Raw genomic sequence first — 7,746 nt, forward strand, 5'->3', positions numbered from 1 at the left:
AAAGGTCATAGTATAGTATGTCAAAAAAAGTCATAAAAAAGTCATAGTATAGTATGTCAAAAAAAGTCATAAAAAAGTCATAGTATAGTATGTCAAAAAAAGTCATAAAAAAGTCATAGTATAGTATGTTGGAAAAAAAGTCATAGTATAGTCATAGTATAGTATGTTGGAAAAAAAGTCATAGTATAGTCATAGTATAGTATGTCAAAAAAAATTGATTTCTGTCAAAAAAAGTTGAAAAAAGGTCATATTATAGTATGTCAAAAAAAGTCATAAAAAAGTCATAAAAAAGTTGCAGTATAGTATGTAGAAAAAAGTCGAAAAAACCCCATAGTAGTATGTTGAAGAAAAGTAATAGTATAGCACATCAAAAAAAGCCATAGTATAGTATGTCGAATTTTTTTTATTTATAATATGTCTAAAAAAGTCATAGTATCGCAAAAAAAGTCTAAAAAGGTCATTACAGTATGTTGGAAAAAAAGTCATATGTCAAAAAAAATTGTAATTGTAATTTATTTATTTGAACAGGGACAGTGCACAAAGAACATTAATAGATGTCTTGTGCCAGGTTGTAGCAAATTGCTAATTTCCGCCCGTAGTCCCTGGGCAGGTAGATGGCGCATTAAATTAATTGATTTATAGTATGTCAAAAAAGGTCATAGTATAGTATGTCGAAAAAAGTCTAAAGAAGGTCATAGTATAGTACGTCAAAAAAAGTCTAAAAAAGGTCATAGTATAGTATGTCGAAAAGGCGACAAAAAGTTGCAGTATAGTATGTCGAAAAAAGTCGAAAAAACCCCATAGTAGTATGTCGAAAAAAAGTAATAGTATAGCACATCAAAAAAAGCCACAGTATAGTATGTCGAATTATTTTTTTTATTTATAGTATGTCAAAAAAAGTCATAGTATCGCAAAAAAAGTCTAAAAAGGTCATTACAGTATGTTGGAAAAAAAGTCATATGTCGAAAAAAATTGATTTATAGTATGTCAAAAAAGGTCATAGTATAGTATGTCAAAAAAGTCTAAAAAAGGTCATAGTATAGTATGTCGAACAGGCGACAAAAAGTTGCAGTATGTATGTAGAAAAAAGTCATAGTATAGTATGTAAAAAAAAGTCATAATATAGTAATTGATATATAGTATGTTGAAAAAAGTCATAGTATAGTATGTCAAAAAAAAGTCATGTATATAGTATGTCGAAAAGAGTCAAAAATAAGTCATAGTATCTGTGCCTATGTTATCTCCTTACATATACCTACACTCTCCTTCTCTGTAAGATTGGGAATGATTGAGATTTCTCTTGGCACAGCTACCAGAAGACTTACAACTTTCAGTTGTTTTGTTTTCTTCTAACAATAAGCATTTGTTGGTAGGTCTAAGCACTGAGGCATAGCCTAAACTAAATCATTTCATTATATTTATTATATATGCTAGCTATATTCTGACCATCTTAACTTTCTGCATTCATTGGCTGTGATAAATTAAATAAATATGTAGCTGTTGCTTAAATGTAGGCTAGGCCAAACATGAGCATATGCCCACAGATACACATGAAAAATAAAATGAAAGCAATCCTACATACAGTAATCGTTACTCCAAATATTTTATTCCTTCCCCCATTAGGTTATTATATTTAGACAGTAGCCACTTTAAATAGGATCCTTATCAATAGCTTTATAAATATCAATAATTGTTGATTTAAGTCATACATTGTATACATCATTTGGCAGAATAAATTATCTTTATTTGAGAAACGCTCAAACTTGTGTTGTCAAAATTCACTATGACCTTAAAATTCTGGTTCTTGGGTTATACTGTATGCAAGCCAAACTACACAGCAAAACGACACTGATTGAACCAATCTACAGCGCAGTTACAGTAATTAGTGTAATTAAATAGCATTCTTTGGACAACTCATCTTATAGAGAGAGGAAATAGATATAGTATGCTATTACTTTATCACACATTTACATGAGCAGACAGATCGCATTTAAGTCTTTGCTTACAGAAGAACTCATCAGGAGCAAACTCTGGCCTAAGTACATCCCCCATGCAGCTTTGATGTGTCTTAAAGCTAATATTACAGTAACTTTTGTTGAACAGAGTAGAAATTAAGCTCAGCGTAAGTTCTTACAGGACTTCAAATTTCTTTTTTCATCACTCCTAATTGATCAGCTGTTCTATGGCATTCAGTCTGCTGACAGACAATCAGATTCAGCTGTTTCATTGTTAGTTAAACCAATCCGATTCAGCCATGTATCACAAGCCAATCACAGCATGACATCCTGTTTTAAATCTGTTCTCTCCTCTGCGGTTGTCAGCTGTCGTTTCAGGAATAGAGTGCGTCCCGCCTCCTCCCCTTCAACCACCGGTCGTCTCACCCACGTACTCCGGGGATCATCAGCTGAATGGCAATCTTGATTGGTTCCTGGGCACCTTCATCACCACCACCAGTGTCTGGACTCCATCGGGGGATATGTTTGGGTTCACTACCCCTTTTATAACATATGGATTCAATGGAGTCTAATCTCCAGAGACTTTGCACATTTCATTTTTCATATTTTGTCCTGTACAATAAACATGTTCACATTTGCAAGGAAGTCTCTCCTGATTGAAATGAAGAAGAGGATTTGTCTGTCACTTTTCACTTGTTAACATCTTGGTTTCTTGACTGGTTGTTGACATAAGTGTATCTCCAATATAGTAACAAAAGATGTGAGTGCAAAGATTTTGCAAACACAAGTTACAATCACCATTAACCAGAAACAACATTTTGTTTCTGGAAACAATCTAATGATTCATTATTTAATGTTCTCAACACAAATAAATCCAGCTTAACGCTGAGAGTCTAGAGGAGACAACATTAAAAACAGTGTAAAAGCCCTTTAGTGTTAGCATTGATTAGCTGATATAAAACCGTTGGTGTGTTAAAGGACGCGTGGACATCTGAGAACTGGCTTGATCAGCAGAACGTCGTCCTGCAGGAGAGGACTGTGATTGGGCGGCTGCTCAGAGGCCCAGGATGTGGTTGATGTGACCCTGAAGACAAATGAAAACATCTGTTTAATAAATGATGAAACACATTTTCTTAACATGAATACTTGAAATGATAAAGTAAAGAAATATAAACCACCTTGGTGTTTAACTATTTTTTCGACATTCTATACTATAACTTTTTTCGACATACTAATGACTTGTATGACTTTTATGACTTTTTTCAACACACTGACTTTTTTTGACTATTTTCGACATACTATACTACGACTTTTTTCGATATACTATGCTATGACTTTTTTTTAAATGTTCGACATACTATACTATGACTTTTTTCGACATACTATACTATGACTTTTTATGACTTTTTTCAACATATATACTATGACTTTTTTCAACATACTAATGACTTTTGTATGACTTTTATGACTTTTTTCGACATACTGACTTTTTTACGACTTTCTTTGACATACTATACTATGACCTTTTTCGACTATTTTCGACATACTATACTATGACTTTTTTCGACATACTATACTATGACTTTTTTTAAATGTTCGACATACTATACTACGACTTTTTTATGACTTTTTTCGACATGCTATACTATGACTTTTTTCGACATGCTATACTATGACTTATTTTCGACATGCTATAATATGACTTTTTATTAAATGTTCGACATACTATACTATGACTTTTTACGACAAGCTATACTATGACTTTTTTATGACTTTTTTCGACATACTATACTATGACTTTTTTTTAAATGTTCGACATACTATACTATGACTTTTTTTTTAAATGTTCGACATACTATACTATGACTTTTTTTGACATACTATACTATGACTTTTTAATGACTTTTTTCAAGATATATACTATGACTTTTGTCGACATACTATACTATGACTTTTTAATTACTTTTTTCAACATATATACTATGACTGTTTTCAACATACTATACTATGACATTTTTCGACATACTATACTGACTTTTTTATGACTTTTTTCGACATACTATACTATGACTTTTTTTTAAATGTTCGACATACTATGCTATGACTTTTTTTCGACATACTATACTATGACTTTTTTTTAAATGTTCGAAATACTATACTATGACTTTTTTTCGACATACTATACTATGACTTTTTAATGACTTTTTTCGACATACTATGCTATGACTTTTTTCAACATACTATACTATGACATTTTTCGACATACTATACTATGACTTTTCTTCGACATACTATACTATGACTTTTCTACGACATACTATACTATGACTTTTCTTCGACATACTATACTATGACTTTTTTTTAAATATTCGACATACTATACTATGACTTTTTTATGACTTTTTTCGACATACTATACTATGACTTTTTTTCAATGTATATACTATGACTTTTTTATGACTTTTTTCGACATACTATACTATGACTTTTTTTCAATGTATATACTATGACTTTTTTTTTAATGTTTGACATACTATACTATGACTTTTTATGACTTTTTTCAACATATATACTATGACATTTTTCGACATACTATACTATGACTTTTTTTTTAATGTTCGACATACTATGACTTTTTTCGACATACTATACTATGACTTTTTTTTTTAAATGTTCTAAATACTATACAATGACTTTTTTCGACATACTATACTATGACTTTTTAATGACTTTTTCAACATATATACTATGACTGTTTTCAACATACTATACTATGACATTTTTTCAATGTATATACTATGACTTTTTTCGACATACTATACTATGACTTTTTTCGACATACTATACTATGACTTTTTAATGACTTTTTTCAACATATATACTATGACTTTTTTCGACATACTATACTATGACTTTTCTTCAACATACTATACTATGACTTTTTTTTTAAATATATGACATATTATACTATGACTTTTTATGACTTTTTTCAACATACTATACTATGACTTTTTTTGACTATTTTCGACATACTATACTATGACTTTTTTTAAATGTTCGACATGCTATACTATGACTTTTTATGACTTTTTTCAACATATATACTATTTTTGAACATATATACTATGACTTTTCTTCGACATACTATACTATGACTTTTTTCGACATAATATACTATGACTTTTTTCGACATACTATACTATGACTTTTTTATGATTTTTTTCGACATACTATACTATGACATTTTTCGACATTCTAATGACTTTTATGACTTTTTTCGACATACTGACTTTTTTCGACTATTTTGGACATACTATACTACGACTTTTGTCGACATACTATACTATGACTTTTTTGACATACTATACTATGACTTTTTTGACATACTATACTATGACTTTTCTTCGACATTCTATACTATGACTTTTTTGACATACTATACTTTGACTTTTACGACATACTATACTATGACTTTTTTTTAAATGTTCGACATACTATACTATGACTTTTTTTTCGACATACTATACTATGACTTTTTTTCTACGTATATACTATGACTTTTTTTTAAATGTTCGACATACTGTACTATGACTTTTTTATGACTTTTTTCGACATACTATACTATGACTTTTCTTCGACATACTATACTATGACTTTTTTTAAATGTTCGACATACTATACTATGACTTTTTTTCGACATACTATACTATGACTTTTTTATGACTTTTTTCGACATACTATACTATGACTTTTTTTCAACGTATATACTATGACTTTTTTTTTTATGTTCGACATACTATACTATGACTTTTTTTGACATACTATACTATGACTTTTTAATGACTTTTTTCAACATATATACTATGACTTTTTTCGACATACTATACTATGACTTTTTAATGACTTTTTTCAACATATATACTATGACTGTTTTCAACTATACTAATACTATACCCGTAACCGGTTTTAAGCACATACTCATACCTACTATGACTTTTTTATGACTTTTTTCAACATACTATACTATGACTTTTTTCAGCATACTATACTATGACCTTTTTTCAATGTATATACTATGACTTTTTTTCAACATGCTATTCTATGACTTTTTTTCAATGTATATACTATGACTTTTTTCGACATACTATACTATGACTTTTTTCGACATACTATACTATGACTTTTTAATGACTTTTTTCAACATATATACTATGACTTTTTTCGACATACTATACTATGACTTTTCTTCAACATACTATACTATGACTTTTTTTAAATATATGACATACTATACTATGACTTTTTATGACTTTTTTCAACATATATACTATGACATTTTTCGATATACTATACTATGACTTTTTTTGACTATTTTCGACATACTATACTATGACTTTTTTTAAATGTTCGACATGCTATACTATGACTTTTTATGACTTTTTTCAACATATATACTATTTTTGAACATATATACTATGACTTTTCTTCGACATACTATACTATGACTTTTTTCGACATACTATACTATGACTTTTTTATGACTTTTTTCGACATACTATACTATGACTTTTTTATGACTTTTTTCGACATACTATACTATGACTTTTTTCGACATACTGACTTTTTTCGACTATTTTGGACATACTATACTACGACTTTTGTCGACATACTATACTATGACTTTTTTGACATACTATACTATGACTTTTCTTCGACATACTATACTATGACTTTTTTGACATACTATACTTTGACTTTTTTCGACATACTATACTATGACTTTTCTTCGACATACTATACTATGACTTTTTTTTTAAATGTTCGACATACTATACTATGACTTTTTTTTAAATGTTCGACATACTATACTATGACTTTTTTCGACATACTATACTATGACTTTTTTATGACTTTTCTTCGACATACTATACTATGACTTTTTTTTAAATGTTCGACATACTATACTATGACTTTTTTTGACATACTATACTATGACTTTTTAATGACTTTTTTCAAGATATATACTATGACTTTTGTCGACATACTATACTATGACTTTTTAATGACTTTTTTCAACATATATACTATGACTGTTTTCAACATACTATACTATGACTTTTTTATGACTTTTTTCGACATACTATACTATGACTTTTTTTTTATGTTCAACATACTATACTATGACTTTTTTTGACATACTATACTATGACTTTTTTCAACATATATACTATGACTGTTTTCAACATACTATACTATGACATTTTTCAACATACTATACTATGACGTTTTACGACATACTATACTATGACTTTTTTATGACTTTTTTCAACATACTATATTATGACTTTTTTCAGCATACTGTACTATGACTTTTTTTCAATGTATATACTATGACTTTTTTTCAACATGCTATACTATGACTTTTTTTCAAAATATTTGATATACTATACTATGACTTTTCTTTGACATACTATACTATGACGTTTTACGACATACTATACTATAACTTTTTTATGACTTTTTTCGACATACTATAGTATGACTTTTTTGACATACTATACTATGACTTTTTTGACATACTATACTATGACTTTTCTTCGACATTCTATACTTTGACTTTTTTGACATACTATACTTTGACTTTTTACGACATACTATACTATGACTTTTTTTTAAATGTTTGACATACTATACTATGACTTTTTTATGACTTTTTTCGACATACTATACTATGACTTTTTTTCAACGTATATACTATGTCTTTTTTTTTATGTTCGACAGACTATACTAT

Source organism: Perca fluviatilis, chromosome 20 (assembly GCF_010015445.1).
Source record: "Perca fluviatilis chromosome 20, GENO_Pfluv_1.0, whole genome shotgun sequence".
NCBI lineage: Eukaryota > Metazoa > Chordata > Actinopteri > Perciformes > Percidae > Perca > Perca fluviatilis.